The sequence below is a fragment of the Microcebus murinus genome, chromosome 10 (genome assembly GCF_040939455.1).
Source record: "Microcebus murinus isolate Inina chromosome 10, M.murinus_Inina_mat1.0, whole genome shotgun sequence".
Taxonomy (NCBI): Eukaryota; Metazoa; Chordata; class Mammalia; order Primates; family Cheirogaleidae; genus Microcebus; species Microcebus murinus.
The window spans coordinates 67,668,893-67,685,738 of record NC_134113.1 but is presented as its reverse complement, the minus strand read 5'-3'; the positions used below and the strand labels follow the sequence as shown (position 1 = coordinate 67,685,738).

Below are 16,846 nucleotides of genomic sequence, written 5' to 3'. Positions count from 1 at the left end.
TGTTCATAGATTGGTTTTGTCTTTTATCCACTGCCCATGGAGGAGGAAAGACATTGTATCTTTTAGCACAACGTGTACTTACCCTTCTGTTGTCCTCTTAATTTGTTTTAGCACTTTGGCTCTGTTGGTGATACGTTTCTTTCCACAGAGCCTATCAATCCTAGAATTATAGCCTCTTCCTTCCTCCTTCCTTATTCCACTCAGTAAACGTATTTTTCCCCTATGATACTAGAATTTTTGTGTTTGTTTTTTTAAAGATGGAGTCTTTTTTTTTTTTGAGACAGAGTCTCACTCTGTTGCACTGGCTAGAGTGCCGTGGCGTCAGCCTAGCTCACAGCAACCTCAAACTCCTGGTCTCAAACGATCCTTCTGCCTCAGTCTCCCGAGTAGCTGGGACTACAGGCATGCGCCACCATGCCTGACTAATTTTTTCTATATATATTAGTTGGCCAATTAATTTCTTTCTATTTATAGTAGAGACAGGGTCTTGCTCTTGCTCAGGCTGGTTTTGAACTCCTGACCTCGAGCAATCCACCCGCCTTGGCCTCCTAGAGTGCTAGGATTACAGGCGTGAGCCACCTCGCCCAGCCAGAAGATGAGTCTTATTATGCTGCCCAGGCTGCAGTGCAGTGGTTAGTCACCGGCACCATTGTGGCACAGTTATAGCCTCCACCCCCTAAGCTCAAGCAATCCTCCTGCCTCAGCCTCTTGAGTAGCTGGGACTACAGGCACAAGCCACCATACCGGCTAATACTAGTACTTTTTAAACTTTAATTTTCTCTAACAATATCACCCAAAGGGATATGACACAACCAAAGAAAATTGAGGGACATTAAAGACATAAATACATAAGAGATAATGCCAAAGTAACTGTATAAAAGGCAGACAAAAGATTATAAAAAAGGCTGTGGAAAGATTTACTCCCTGCTAGGGAGATAATTTAGAAATGAATGTTGGGGAAGGATTTGATATTTTGAAACAAAGTGATTTTCAAGGGATCAGGAAGAGTAATAGAATAGAATGAACAACTGATAAGGCCTGGGAGTGGGAAAGTAGAAAAAAGAAGTAGACAATGTGAGCATCTTCATATTTTGCTTGCCAAAGTCACTAATAAGAATATCTAATAGATGGGTTTCCAGGACTAATCTGAATGGAACACCACCCAGTATGTACACTGGATGGACATAGGTAGGTTTATGCTTTGGGTTTGGTTCTTGTCTATTGTTCAGACATCCCGTAGAATGGTAAAGCCTAGATTTCCCATTTTGTCAGTAAGTATGCCATGTAAAAAGGGATCAGTATCAATTCTGAAATAGAGGTAGATCTCTCTGTTGTTTCCTGTCCTCTCTTTTGAGGAAGGACATCAATTTAGTCTGGCACTGTTTGCTTCTCGTGACTGTACGTTGATTTCTAGGTATTAAAAGAGCCACAGCACTCTAGCCTGGGCAACAGAGTGAAACTCTGTCTCCAAAAATGTTGAACTAAAATTTTCAGAGCTTTTAGTTTCCATACATTCCTAGAAATCATATATCAGATCATATCAGCCTTGCTGATTTGAGTATATCAAATTTTTCTATTGATCTCTTTGCTTTTCTTTTTCCTTTTTTTCTTCTTTGTGTGACCTGTTACCCTCTGTTACAAGTGGGGACTCTAACAAGCTAACTGATATTTTCTTTAATATTCAAAAGCTAAATCCTTCTCCCCTTTGGTGTTACCGGTCTTTTCTGATCATCCTTTGTGTGTCTGTGTGTAAGACATTTGAAATTAATTTTATAAAATAAACTGGACCATTGGAAATAGATTGATAAATAGTTATAGTCTCTGCCTTTAGAATTACAATCAAATAGAGGAGATGTGAGCCAAATATCAGATTTTTGATGCAGATGAGGACAATGAATGCATTGTGAGTCAGTAATTCTAATTTTAATTTAAAAGCTACTAACATATTTACAAGTGGAGAAGTTCTATGTAGTGGCACTGAAGTCACAAAGATCACTTTTTACATAATTGCAGTGCTCTTTTGAACTAAGGAAACTAGAAATGGGTATATAAATAAATTTGCTGGAAATTAGCTTTGGCAGTTTTCACATATGTTCCAACAGAAAGAAAAATCCATGATAACAGGTAACAAAACTAAGGTGACACTGGAGGTTGGGGCACTAGTAATAGTTCTTGTGAGGGAAGGAGCCAAGATGCAAAAATAACTCCTGTGATGTGTCCCCTGTTTATTTATTGCATTTGGCTTTATATATTCATCTCTCTTTAAAGATCTGATGTTTAGTCCAAAAAGATGGGACTAATCTTTCCTTGGATATCTTTTATTCTGTCATTAAGACTTCAATTCAGACTTCTTTGTCCCCTTACATCAGAAAACTCTGTTGGTTTTGTTTTTTTCACTGCTGTGGCCCTGGGTTAGGGACTTTTCTTCCCAAATCTTTTCTTTCATGCTTACTGCCCTTCTTCCCAAAGTGAAGGCAATTAAGCTACGCAAAACACCCACATTTCTAATTTGCTAATAATATAATTTGGTTTAACGAGATAGAGAGAGAGAGAAAGTAAATGTAAATCTTAGATAATGACATAATGACATCCTAGCCAGGTCCCAGTCATTTAAGAACTTCACATGAGAGCATGTCTTTGCTAAATGGATATGTTTTAACAATGATTTGTTGGAAAAATCTTCCTCCCAACCCCCCAATATATTTTTTAAAGCACACAAGCCATGCAATTATGTAAAAAGTTAACTGGCTTTAATTAAACTGCTTTGCACAAATGAGTATCTATTGGATTTGGGGGATATATTTATCCTTTTAAGCTTTCCAAAAATCCTGCCCTTGGGGTACCCACACCCAAGCTTAGGGGTCTGAAGAGTTCAATGCTGACAGTAGCTGTGAAAAGTTTCATAGCCTTTTTAGAAAGTTCAGCGGCTATGTTTGGGGAAGAGATATATGTATTATGCAGGACTGCTAGCTAATGCAGAGATTGTAACATATGGAATTCATAAAGGTCCAATTACAGGACCGTCACTGTTTGCCATGGTTTTAACTTATGTAAGTTATTGATTATACTTTCATGAGATCATAATCAAAAGGTTATTCTTTGGTAATGGTGTGTTAGAAGAGCTTTATCCTGAACTTCAAAGCCATCCTCTGAGCCCCAAGAACAAAGACTTAGAAGTTTGAACCGGGGCCAGAATCAGTCTGTATGAGTTAACGATGTTCCAGACCATCCGGGAGCTGAATCAACCTATCCACGTGCTGGAACTTTCTTTCATCACATTGGATCAACAGTCATCACTAAAAGATGACAGTTGATTCAACTTTAATGTGTCTTTTTTTAATGAGTCAGCTTGACTAACTACAGTGTCTGCTCCCATTTGCCTTCTAACCATTTATTTTGACTGTAAAGTACTGTCATTCACTGTGCTTTTAGAAGCAAGTGAATATCATTAGGTAGGTATACATTTAGGAACAGAATTGCAAGTACTAAAGAATTTACAGAAAATAGTTCTTAGAAATGAAAAAGCTAATACGTAACTTGATACAACAAGTAAAAAGTAATAAAGGAGGGTCTGGTTTGTCCTAATATTCTGGCATGTTTTAAAGGGCAAAAAAGAAAGACAGGCTGGCTAACATTACCAATGGCAAACCTGCTGCCACTCTTGGCTTTAAAAATCCTTATATAAGGATCTAAGGGCTTAAACCTATTACACCAAATACGCAAAATGCCATCAAGTGCTATCACATAGAGCAGTCTTTACTCTTTCTCGCAGCAGCCCTGCAAACCCACTGTGTAAGCTATTTTCTCCCTGGATTTTTGGTTAAATCCTCAGGCAGATCCTGGAATTTTTGCAGTCAGCCTGAGATAATAAAATGTCCTCTGATTACTTTAGGGCTAAGATTATTCTCATTTCAGTAATTAAAGTGTTCACTTCTGTGTAGTAGATAAAATTCAGACCTTCATTCAAAGTTAAGATCCTCTCCTCCCTTAGCTGTAGCCTGCAAGGCAATGTGTGACTCTTCTCACTAGCTCCCCTCTGACCACCGCAGGGTGTAGGGCAAGGAAAAGAGAGGCAGGAGGTAAGAGGCAGACAAGAGTTGATGTCAGGTACAGGGTTTCCTCTGGCCCCAGGGGATGTTTAGAACTGATCTTATTATGGGCACTTTCCCGGGGTTCCTGCACTGGGGTCATCTGACTGCTCTGCCTGTGATAAGGCAATTCCCTCCCTGCCCCCATGCTCATAAGCATGACACCCCTCCCCCACTCCGGTACAGCCACCCTGGCCTCCTAGCTGTTTCCTGAACGGGCCAGGTACGCTCCCACCTGAGGGACTTGGCGCTGACTGTTCCCTCCTCCTCTGGGGTGCTCCTCCGCAGATATCCGCACAGCTTGCTCTCTCACTTTATTCCAGTCTCTAGGGAAGTGTCATCCCATCCATGCCTGTCTGTCCTTTCTGAAATAGGAACCCCACCACCACCACCATGCGTATTCTTATTCTCTGTCATCTTCCTCAGTCTTACTTTTCCACAGAGCACTTATCATTACTTGACATATATTATGTGTCCATTTATTTATTTATTTATTTTTAAGCAGACAAAGGCTTGTTTTATTCAAATAGTTCACATGTTATGACCCAGGCCACTATGTACAGACAAGAGAGAGGAGTTTTACTTCTTGGTCTCTTCCTCTTTGGACAGAGTCTTGAAGATCTCCTGCTCCTTGGCCTGGAGGCGCTCTTCACGGCACTTGCGTGCTTCCTTGCTCTTAGACCTGCAGGCCTCAGCCTGGTCAGCCAGGAGCTTCTTGCGCGGGCCTTGTCTGCCTTCGGCCTGCGGATGTGTTCCGTGAGAACCCGCTTGTTTTTGAACACGTCCCCCTTACACCTTCAGGTACAGGCCGTGACGCATGCGGCGGTGAGTCATCTTAGACTCACGGTATCTCCTCAGGAGCCGGCGCAGAATCCTCATCCTCCTGACCCGGGTCACCTTCTCAGGCCTTCGAGCCTTGGCTGTGTATGTACCCTCTCGCTCACCTGTGCCCCTCTGCCCGCCCTTCCGGCGAGCCGAGGTGCGTTTCCGGCACCGAGCTGGAGAATGGACAGTCACGGGCTTGCGCATGATGCGCCCGTCTTTGATCAGCTTCCGGCTCGGCTGACGCGAGCTGGCGTTGGCAGTTTCCTTAGACTCACTTGGGGCCCAAGCAGACCTTCTTCTAAATGCCACGGCGGAGGACACTAGAGGCAAGCCTCTTCTGAAGCCTGAGCATACTCATGGCTGCGGCCGCACTGGCAAAAAGGGCTTATATGTCCATTTAAACATTTTTTTTTTTTTAAACGATGTGTCTCCTCTTCACCGTATGGGAAGTCGGCTCCACGAGGCCTGGTCTCCTTCCCTCTTTGTTGGGTGCTGCGTCCCTCGCCCGCGGAGCAATGCGTGGCACATCGAAAGTGCTCAGCAGATATTTTACTGGGTGAATGAAGAAAGGAATGAACAAAGAAAGACCAGCCAGATATAATGATATTATTCTCCTGTTTATGTCTCAATTTGGAAAAGTTTTTTTTTTTATTAATTAATTAGGATTAATTTACTTTAAAACTGTGATCAGAGCTGAAAATTGGCTGAAATTGATTTCTAGGGTAAAAGGCAAGATCTGTGAACACGAAACACGTTTTTGGAAATATAAGCACAGTATGATTTAACCATGATAACATTTTACCTGGCATGTGATTTCTCTGTATTCAAATTGTAATACAGGACACTGGTTGTATAGCACTGGATTTAATTTAAACAGAAGCAGATACTCTTAGTTTCTAAGGTAAGTTCAGGCAAATGGTATTATCATCAGAGTTTCTCAAAGATAGGGGCCAAGACTACTTGAATAGCGCTCACCTTGCCTAATACTGTACCAGGCAATACAGGCAATAAATACTACTGACTTAAACCAATTCTTTTTTTAAAACACATTATTTGTTGTTGTCATTAGGAAAGTTTCTATTTCAATATAGGTAAGTGAATATGAGTGCTATAAAACTCATAAATAGACAACCTATAGAATGGGAGAAAATATTTTGCATGTTATACATTTGTAAAGGGCTAATAACCAGAATCTACAAAGAATTCAAGCAAATCAACAAGAAAAAAAAATCCCATTAAAAAGTGGGCAAAAGGCATGATCAGAACTTTTCAAAAGAAGATAGACAAATGACCAGTAAACATACGCAAAAACACTGAATGTCACTAATCATCAGGAAAATGCAAATTAAAACCACAGTGATATATTACCATACCCCAGTTAGAATGGCTTTTATTAAGTCCCAAAACAATAAATGCTGGTGTGGATGCAGAGAGAAAGGAACCCTGATATACTGTTGGTGAGACTGCAAATTAGTACAACCTCTATGGAAAACAGTATGGAAAGTCTTCAAAGAACTAAAAGTAGACCTAACATTTGATCCAGCAATCCCACTACTGGGTATTTACCCAAAGGAAAAAAAGACGTTTTATTATATCAAAAAGACACCTACACTGGAATGTTTATTGCAGCACAGTTCACAATTGCAAGGATGTGGAATCACCCCAAGTGCCCATCGATTCATCAGTAGATTAACAAAATATGGTATATGTATACCATGGAATACTACTCAGCTGTGAAGAAGATGAATTAAGTCCTATTGCAACAATGTGGATGGAACTGGAGAGCATTATCCTAAGTGAAGTATCTAAAGAACAGAAAAACAAACACCACATGTACACACTGTTAATTTGGAACTAACTGATGAGCACACATGTGCACAGAGGGAAGTAAAACTCAGTGGAAGTCAAGCAGGGGGAGGGGGAAGAGGGGATGGGCGAAAACCTACCTAATGATGAACACTGTCTGGTGATGGGCACACCCTGACTCAAGCATAACAAAGTGATCCATGTAATTGTACCCCTGTAATATTTTGAAATAAAAAAAAAGAACTTGTAAATAATCGAACAAATATCAGATAACTTGGGAGATGTTATTCTCTATGAATTGAAGATTATTCATTCAACACAGATGGCAATAACACTTCTTTTAAAAAGAGCATTTTATTATGGAAATTTTCAAACGTATACAAATATTGACAAAATAGAATAATGTACCCCCATTCACCCAGATTCAAGAATTATTAACTCATGGCCAGTCTTATTTCATCTATACTTCCCACCTACTTCCTCTTCCTATAGTATTTTGAAACAATCTCAGGCATGGTGTCATTTCATCCATAATTATTTTATTTGTATCTTTAGAAGATAAAAACTTTTTAAAAAAACTCATAAAGTATTAAAAATTATTTCCTAATATAGTAAGATGTCTAGGTAATGTTTAAATTTCTATCATAAATATCCTACATTTTTTAAGGTTTGTTTGTTTGCTTAAGAATCCAAATAAGGTCCACACATTGTGATTGCTTGATAAGTTTTTTTAGGTCACTTTTAAGATGTTTCCCCTCCATTTCTCTCCTTTTTTTTTATTCCTTCAAATTTTTGTTGAAGAAACGCAGTGTTTGCCCTATAGCATTTCCCATAGCCTGGATTTTGCTGATTGTATCTTTGTGGTGTAATTTAATTTGTTTTTCTATCTTCCAAATTTCCTGTAAATTAGTAATTTCATAAGACATTTTTAATTTTGTAAAGCTAAAGAAAATTCTAATTTTGCCTATACATGCTAATCTGAATAAGAAACCTATGTCTGTGATAAGCAGAAAAGGGAAAGACTATTTTCAGACTATTGTCAGAGCTTCTGTTTTCATTCTGAACCTTACTTCCTATACTGGAAGCACGTGGCTGGTGCCCTTCAGGACTACAGAGAACCCCCTTGATCACACCCTGCCAGCACCCAGCACCCAGGAACTGCCAGGCTGCTCTTTTCTACCTATGGATACTGCCTCTGTCTAGGGAGCCCACCCATTAAGGACCTTCGTATTGATCCTATGTATAGTAACCAACATGTGTTGAATGCTTACGGTGTGCCAAACTTGCTACCTACTTTACATACATTATTTCTTTTAATCCTTGCAACAACACTATAAAATAGATGTTGGCCTCTTTGGGTTCCTCAAACCTGCTACAGCTTATGCACCGGATCTTTCCTCTGCTGAAAAAGCTGCCCGTCCTTTACCTGTTTAACCTCTGTTCATCCAACAGGTCTCAGTTCTGCCTTCTTTTCTCAGGCAAGCCATTCCTGACCCCCAAAATAAATCAAAGTACACATTCTCAAAGCACCATGTACTTCTTGGAAGCCTTTTATCAAAGTTCTAATTTTTAAGTTACTTGATTATTTAATTTTAATTATTTAATTATTTGACCAACTCCCTTCCAGCCTGCAAGCTCTGTAAGGACAAATAAGAGGTCTGTTTTTACCCATCTGAGCATCTCAGGCACAGAAAATGCCTAGAGCCTTCCATACTCAGTACATGTGTACTGAATGAATGAGAGGCTAAGCCTATGCCCCCCAAGGCCTGCTAATAGGTAATGGAATTAGAATCCAAGCCAAGTTGTTCTGACTCTAGCCCAGATTTAACTCAGGTTCTCACCTGCCTCATGGACATGTTATTTGAACTTTTGGCTCTCTTTCTAGGAGAGCTGGCTCAGGACTAGCTTAGTCTCCCTGACTGGCCCATTTTTTCCCATTTCCCACTGACCTATGCCTGGGATCCTAATGTCTACCTCTCTCAGTTAAGGTTTTGCAAGTGTATTTGAGCTTCTGTTTCACTTAAAGTCAGCAATTTCATGACTTGGAATGGACAAGATAAAAAGTGATTTACCTATTTTTTAGTATGACTAATTTGACTCAAAATTTTTGAACCACAAAAATTATATTAGTCACTGGGGATTCAAATAAGAATAGACAAAGTCCCTTCCATAGAGGAGAGTCTGATGGGAGAAAAGAAATAGATTTTTACTGTAAGTACAATAGTTAAGATAAGGGGAAGGGATCAGGGAAAAAGCATCTGTAGCAGGGACAGTTTTACCAAAGAGGTGACATTTCATCCAAGCATGGAGAGGCAAGTCAAAGTTTGCTTCGAGGGCAAAAAGTTGAGATTTCAGGCATAGAGTAGGGAATAGGACTCATGACAGAACGTGGCGGTTCAGTGGATTGAAGCTTGCTATTGCTGGATCAAAGACTTGTGAGTCAGGAGCCGTGCGCGGTGGCTCATGCCTGTAATCCTAGCACTCTGGGAGGCTGAGGCGGGTGGATTGCTCGAGGTCAGGAGTTCGAAACCAGCCTGAGCAAGAGCAAGACCCCATCTCTACTATAAATAGAAAGAAATCAATTGGCCAACTAATATATATATATATATATATATATATATATATATATATATCTAAAATTAGCCGGGCATGGTGGCACATGCCTGTAGTCCCAGCTACTCGGGAGGCTGAAGCAGAAGGATTACTTGAGCCCAGGAGTTTGAGGTTGCTGTGAGCTAGGCTGACGCCACGGCACTCACTAAGCCTGGGCAACAAGTGAGACTCTGTCTCAAAAAAAAAAAAAAAAAAGACTTGTGAGTCAGGATGTTGGGGAATAGGCTGGTGGGCAGAGCTGGATGTAAAGCTGTAGCCAAAGTCTTCCTTATGGTAAGAAACCATGGAGGGTTGTAAATGGGGAAGGGATGTGGTCCAGTTGGCATTTAGGAAGAAAAACTGGATGATAGTGTAGATTGGAGGAATTAACTCTGAAGGGCATGAGTTATTAGGGAGATATGTTAGGGCACAATTGCAGGGTCATGGGTGAGAAGTCTCTGAATTTGTGTAATAACAACGGGAAGGAAGATAAGGGAATAAATTTGAGAAATCAATGAGAGTTTGAGGAAATAGTTGGTAAGAGAGAAGTTAGGAGACTAGAAAGACCACCAAGTTTATGTTTTGGGTAATAGGTATATCATGCTATCTTAAGAAATACAAGTAATTGTATTTCCCAAATTCATTGGGAAGATAATAAGTTTGGTTCACACATGTTAAGTCCAAGGGGAGGCATTTGATAGACAGTTGTCAATATGAATCTAGAGCTCAGAAGGTGAAGACTGGAGATAGAAACTTGGAGGCCACTGAAATGTAGGTTTAAATTGAAGTCATGGAAGTAGAAAAGATACCCCCAAGAAGAAAAGAGAAACAAGAGAAGACCAGCAATTGTTTCTTAGGAACATCAACATTTAAGGCAATGATTTTTAACTTTTTGTTCAGTCATAGACTCCTTTAGGAATGGGATGAAAGCTAGAGTCTGTTCTCCCCAGAAAAATATTCATGTTCGTATGAACACCAAAGCTATGGATTCTCTAAGGGTGCATGGGCCCACATTCAGGACTCTTTTTAAAGCTGCAGTTATAGAGAGAAAAGCATGTGAAGGTGGTTAGAGAAAGAGTGATCAGACAAGGAAAAGGAAAACCCAGAAGTGGTTGCTATGTAAATCAAAAAAGAAGAGAGGGAGAAGTTGATTGTAATACTTAAGTTTCTGAGAAGACATGAGAGACAAAGACGGAAAAAATACTCATTAGATTCAGCAACTTGTAGGTCATCCTGAACTTTTATGAGAAATTTTAATAGAGATGGGGCAAAAACCATACTGTAGCATCCTGAACTTTTATGAGAAATTTTAATAGAGATGGGGCAAAAACCATACTGTAGCATCCTAAACTTTTATGAGAAATTTTAATAGAGATGGGGCAAAAACCATACTGTAGTGAAGAGTAATAGTCAAGAAAACTGAGGCCTTGGGTATATAGGCTCTTTCAGAAATATAATGACGCTAGAGACAGAGTTTTTAACCTTTTAATCACATTAAGCATACACAAGGGAAGATGACATAATGGACGGGGCTAATCTCAGATGATACGGGAAGGAAGCAGAATTGGGTGTGGAGATATATTATTTTAGGTAGATGGGGGAATGGGGGGGTAGAATTCATATTTAGTAATCTCTGTGTGAATAGGATATTGACATCAGTTGAGAGAAGATAGCAGGGATGGGGCAGAGGACTTTGGGGAAACTATGGAATTGTGTGCAAGAGAAGAGAGACACTGGGAATGTTCATAAGAATTGCTCAGGGGATTGGGGGGCAATTGAAGCTGGCCACATAAATTTAGCAAGTCCTCAGAGTATGGATTTGCATCATGTGTTCCTCAGGAAATTGCTTCAGTTCTGCCTCATTTTCTCTTTTTCTTGATCAGGATGAATGATGTATATGTGAGTAACAGCTTTTAAATAGCAAATGACTAGAGGACCTTAGAAGGTTAAAAGGGCCAGGTCTGTTATATCCTATAGGCAATGACTTTTCCTAAAGTATATAAAAAAATTGTAGAATAGATGACTATTCTTTGATCTTCTGCTAGTAAGACTAGTCCCCTGAATTTTGGACTTTGAAAATCTGTAACCATGAAGTTATAGTTTCCCCCCTTACCCGTAACCCCATTTGACTCTTGACTCTTATATAGGAACAGAACAAACTGCTCATTGGGACATGTTTTATAACATAGTATTCTGATATATGAAGTGGCAGTTACATGAACAAAAACGTCAAATTAAGACACATCTCATAACCTTTACCAAGGTAGTTTAATGCATTTTTTTCAAAACATTAAGCTAAGGGAAAAGTCTGTTTTCTTCTGTTTTTTTTTTTTTCTTATCAATGAAGTAAGTTAATACTGTTCATGTGGATTCAATAAAAAAGATTAATGAATTTAGGAAAACTATCTGGAGTAAAACTAAGAAAAAAATATGCCCTAATCTTAGTTTGAAAGTCATCACTAAAAATATCTCCTGATGCTTCTAAGTCATTTAAAAATTTTCGGACACTTACTTTTTATCCATTGAAGTAAATACATACCCCTAGAGATAACTATGCACTATAATGTGAAAGAAATGGAACATTAAATTTACCTTTTCTCAGCTACTTACATGTGCTACTCAAGTCTGTATGTACATTTTATAAATATCATTCATTCCTAAAAAAATTTGATATGCTGAAATACACCATCATGTGAGATGCACGAAGGAGAGAACCAGAGAATGAGATCCTGGTGAAGAACAAATGTACTGTGCGAAGTGTAAGGATAATTTTCAGGTTTTTCAAAAAAAATATTATTAAAGAAATAGCTCTTATCACAGTTGTCCCCACACCCATATAAATGAATACTCAGTGACTGCTTCTAAAGCTTTAAGAAAGGAAATATTCAAATATATTAACAAGTCTTGAAATGAGAAGAAAAATAACAGGAAAGGGATTCCTTCTCCTTTTTTGGGACTTGCAGTGTCCCTCTCGCTTCTCCTCCCAGACACCAGCACACATGCTACTACTGCTCTGTTAGCCCTTCCGTGGTCTAGGATAATCATACCGTCTTAGCCACTGGGAGAAACTTGTAGCTGTGCTCCTGAGCTTCTCCACGCCATTTCTTTTCCGCATCTCCTCTTGGACTGTCCCTGGTCCCACAAGTGCCAGCTACACCATTTGTAATGACATTTTCTTTGCTCAGTCCCTTATCTTACCCCACCATAACATGTTCCTTCCTCCCAGAGCCCAATTTTTAGGTTGGCATTCACCAGTGATTTTGCAACTGCTTGAGTTGGAGCAGGCTTACTGTAAGGGAAGTCACTTGTTCTCGAAGCTTGAGGAACAAAAGGGAGCATAAACTCTCAGAAACCCCACTGTTGCCTACACTTCCCTTTCCATTAGAAATTTTGGCAATGCAGGGAAAGCAATGTGCAGAACAGGGCTATATTTGGTTTAAAGACTACTACTACCAATACTGGGTTTTTTGTTTTTTTTTTCATCCTTTAGACAAACTGAAAAAGATCTTTTCCACCTCCTAATGCTTTGCTTTTCTACTTCCTTGTTTCCCCTCTCTCAAGAAATAAAGATAAACCTTAACTTTTGGTTAAAATAGCAATTAGCTCTCTGTTGCTTCCCTTTCTTTAGGAATCCTGAAAAAGTGTGACTAACCAGCGCTTTGTCAGATCGCCAGGTCTGTTTCTGGTTTGCATGAGCCAGTGGTGATTTCAAACCCTAGAAGGAAAAAATGGAAAATGTCTTAGAAATTTCAGATTCATGTGAAGCCAAACTGTGTGATCTTCTGCCAGTTGTAGTTTACAAAACTCTCATGGTCCCGTATGTGTTTACTTAGACTTCTTCAAGTTTTAATATCACCATTATATTCCAATAACTTCACTCCTTCAATCCAGCCAACTGGCTGTGTTCTAGTCTAGTGTGTATAGAAATGATTACCAGAACAGAAGAACTTGGCTGATTGATATTTTCTCTTTAAGCAATGTTCCTTTCAACGCCAACATAAGCCAAGACCAGTGAAATAATTAAATAACTATTCTGCATAATAAGAAGTTGCTTTACCTTTTGTTTTTGAAACAAATTCTTCTTAGATCTACTTTCAAAAGAAGGCAGGGGAAGAAAGTCATTGTTGATAAAGGTTGGGCATTCTGCATCCAAAATCCAAAATGCTTCAAAATTTGAAACTTATCAAGGGCTGACATAATGCCACAAGTGGATTGCCACAGCAGTTCCACACCTGACCTCATTGACAGGTGGCAAAATTATTTAAAATATTGTATAAAATTACCTTCAGGCTATGTATATAAGGTATATATGAAGCATAAATGAATTTTGTGTTTAGCCTTGGGCCCCATCCCCAAGATATCTCATTATGTATATGCAAGTATTCCAAAATGTGCAAAAATCTGAAAGCCCAAACACTTCTGGTCTCAGGCCTTCTGGATAAGGAATACTCAACCTGTATTTCACCAGATATTGCAATTACATATTGTAATTTATAGAAAGTAAAATGACTAGGAAACCAAGTGGGAAATAGGAACCAGAAGGGCATTGGACAAAGTCATGTTTCAGAACTGGACCTCGTTTACATTATCTGCTTACATTCTTTCTGGGAGCCTCATTGCCAAGGTTTTGTCCCAGAGCAGCATAACACAGTTATAAATGACACACAGATTGGCTGGATATCAAATGACAATGTTCTTTGATTGTTCTTTTTCTCAAAAGGGTTCTGCATTCTCTCTGTGGGCTGCGGTGACTGGCCACATAGGAAAGTAAGAGAGAAGTTTTTGACCCACAAAAGTAATTTAGCAATTGATAAAACAGAAAAGCTGCTGCCTGTTGGTAGAATCAGAGACTAATGGCATTTTACCACAGCAATGTATTCTGGAATGCACTGGGCTTACGCTTCAGGATGCTTCTCAGTGGGTCATTGGTTCATTCAGCAAATATTTTTCAAGTACCTTGGTTGTTTGTGTATAATGCTGAGTAAGTTCCCAATAGAGTGTTGGGAAAAAAATATAATCCCATTCTTAGCCAAAATTAGATGAAAATACATGGTATGCACATAGGAACGGCTAAATAATAATACATGGCGGTATATATTTAAGGATCAAGCTGGTTTAAGTCCTATTGAAGGTCAGTAGAGGTGAAATCACTGGAATATAGGCATGGCCATGGTACCACGGCAGGCCAGTTCTGAGCTCCAGAAGATGATCTGTGTTGGGGAGTAGTAAGAGATAAAGGAAATTTGGAGCCAGACTGTGGAGAGTCTTAACAGGCTAAAGGCCTTATCCTAGAGATAAGGGTGGACAGGAAAGGATTGTTACATGGCAAAAATAATGTTTGAATTATATTTATTGCTTTCTATTATGGCAGATATTTTAAAGAGAAAAGCATGAAGGATATTTTGGAGAATGTTATAGTAATGCCAATATGAGGAAATAAAGCCTGGGTAAGAGTGGAAGTGGTAGGGTTGAAAGGAAGGGAGAGAATCCAAAGATACTATAAAAGGAGATAGGATGAGATCTTTGGTGTCTTGCTGGAGACAGATGAGATAGATGCAAGAAGCAACAGTGACTCTGAGGTTGAGTATCTTTGTCACTGGAATAATAATACTGTTGGCAGCTGTGAAGAAATCAAGTTAAGTGGGCAAGCCAGTTTTGGAAGATAATGAACTAGATTCCATGCACGTGAGCGTGGGTATGAGGCAGGTGGCGGGAAGAACATGCACTTTGGAAGGAGGGTGTGAATGGTTCGTGTGCAGCATCATTGCCCAGAAGGAAAAGTTAGATCTGTGAGAGTGCGTGAGTTTTTTGACAGCATATAAAGAAAGAAGGATCAAGGACTGAGTCTCAGTGATTTTTTTATGATTAGGAGATGAGGGGAGGAGAGTTAATGAGGAAATGGGGGGAAATAAAGAAGTGGGGTGAGAATCAACAGGGTGACAGCATCCAAGGATACGAAGTTTTGAGTCTGAAGGATGAAATTTTGCAGAGAGGTAATCAAGAAGAACGCCGAGGAAGAATGTGAGAGCTGGCAAATTTTGGCCTAGACTTTCAGGCATCAGATTATTTTCAGCAATGAGCATGCTTATTTATTCTGTTTGAGTCTTTAACGTTGAACTATTTTCCTTTCTTGATTATTTCAGTAGATTTCTTCTCGCCCTTCACATACAGTGTAGGAGCTGTTTTGCGTCTCTTTAGCACTTCTCGTATGTAGTACCCTGCTAATCTGAATTCACTTGGATGCTACAGTAACAGTAGGTTGTTGTGAGAATTAAATGAACAGTGATCGGAGTATGATAAACCCTCAATAAATTTATTTGCAAATTTCCAACCTTAGAGCTTCTCTGTGTTTTGTATCTATAAACACCTGAAATTTTCTTTGGGATAGAGATGATGCCTTTATTATTCTCCTGTGAGCACTTAGGTCAGCATCATGATATATGGAGTTAAAAGAGGTTTGAGAGCCATGGTTTTATGAAAGACTTTTGATTCTTAACTCAGAGGTTCCTGCAAGTATTGTGCTTATTAGGTTAGGTATATACCATAAACACAGAACTTCAAAGGTGGAAAAGAAATAGTGGCTTCTCTCCATTCCTCCCAATGGTTAAAGGAATCCTTTGCTTCCTTTCTCCATGTCTACCCCAAAAAGAGTGTCAAAGCAAAGGTCTTGTGAGTTGTTCTATTTTGCTGTTTAAATGATGTCTTCATCTCTTCTGGAAGGAGCAACCCTAAGATTGAGCCAAGTAGATTGGAAGCAAGTTAAATGACCTCCAGCCCTACTCTCTTGGTAATATTTGGGTGTCTTTTATGCCTCCCTATGAAAAGAAAATTTACTGCATCGCAAACCAGGCCAGCAAAAATTTTCAGCAACTTAATTTAGAAGTGAATTATTCTTCTGAATAGACCCATTCTTTGTTTGAATACAAAGCAATCTTTTCATGTGTTTCCCAAATAATCACCCTGCTTGCCTTTGCCTGAGTTTCCACTAGTGTTATTTAATAAAACAAAATATACTTTTTCCTAATAGAGGTTTCAAACTCTCTAATGTGCCACTTCTCTATTACTGTTCCTGTTCTGAGTTCCTTTTATCTAAATAATAAATCTTTAATTTGTGAACTTTGTTCCCACACCATGAAGCTAGTTCTCTGTTCTCTTTGGCGTACAATGTAGGTTTTATTTGCTCCCAAATAAGTTTTTCCAATGGAGAGATTTGGGTCTAAGAATATTTATTATATTATAAATAAAATAAAAATAGAAAGTTTTGTATGGAAGTTAGAATATGGCATAAATCTATCATTCATTTCATCAGCCATTTTTATGACTTTAAGCTCTTAAGGTAAATGAAGGACATATTTACTCTCTATGTCATGGTAATGATAATATATTTGTAGAAATATTTATATGGTATTGATTTTTTTTAATTTAATTTTTAAATTTTTAATTTTACTACATTAAAAAATTATTTTTCCATCTATGATTGTAAATTAATGACAGAAAAGGTATTGATGTTTTTGCTAGATCTCTTTATAATGACA

The 16,846-nt window shown here is 38.8% G+C and overlaps 1 protein-coding gene and 1 pseudogene across 1 annotated transcript in view; one reads left to right on the top strand and one right to left on the bottom strand.

Moving 5' to 3' along the window:
• The window catches only part of WIF1 (Wnt inhibitory factor 1), a 69,917-nt gene that overhangs the window by 21,128 nt on the left and 31,943 nt on the right, over positions 1–16,846 (top strand). The gene's annotated exons all lie outside the window — the stretch shown is intronic.
• Positions 4,416–5,328, bottom strand: LOC105880941 (large ribosomal subunit protein eL19-like; annotated as a pseudogene).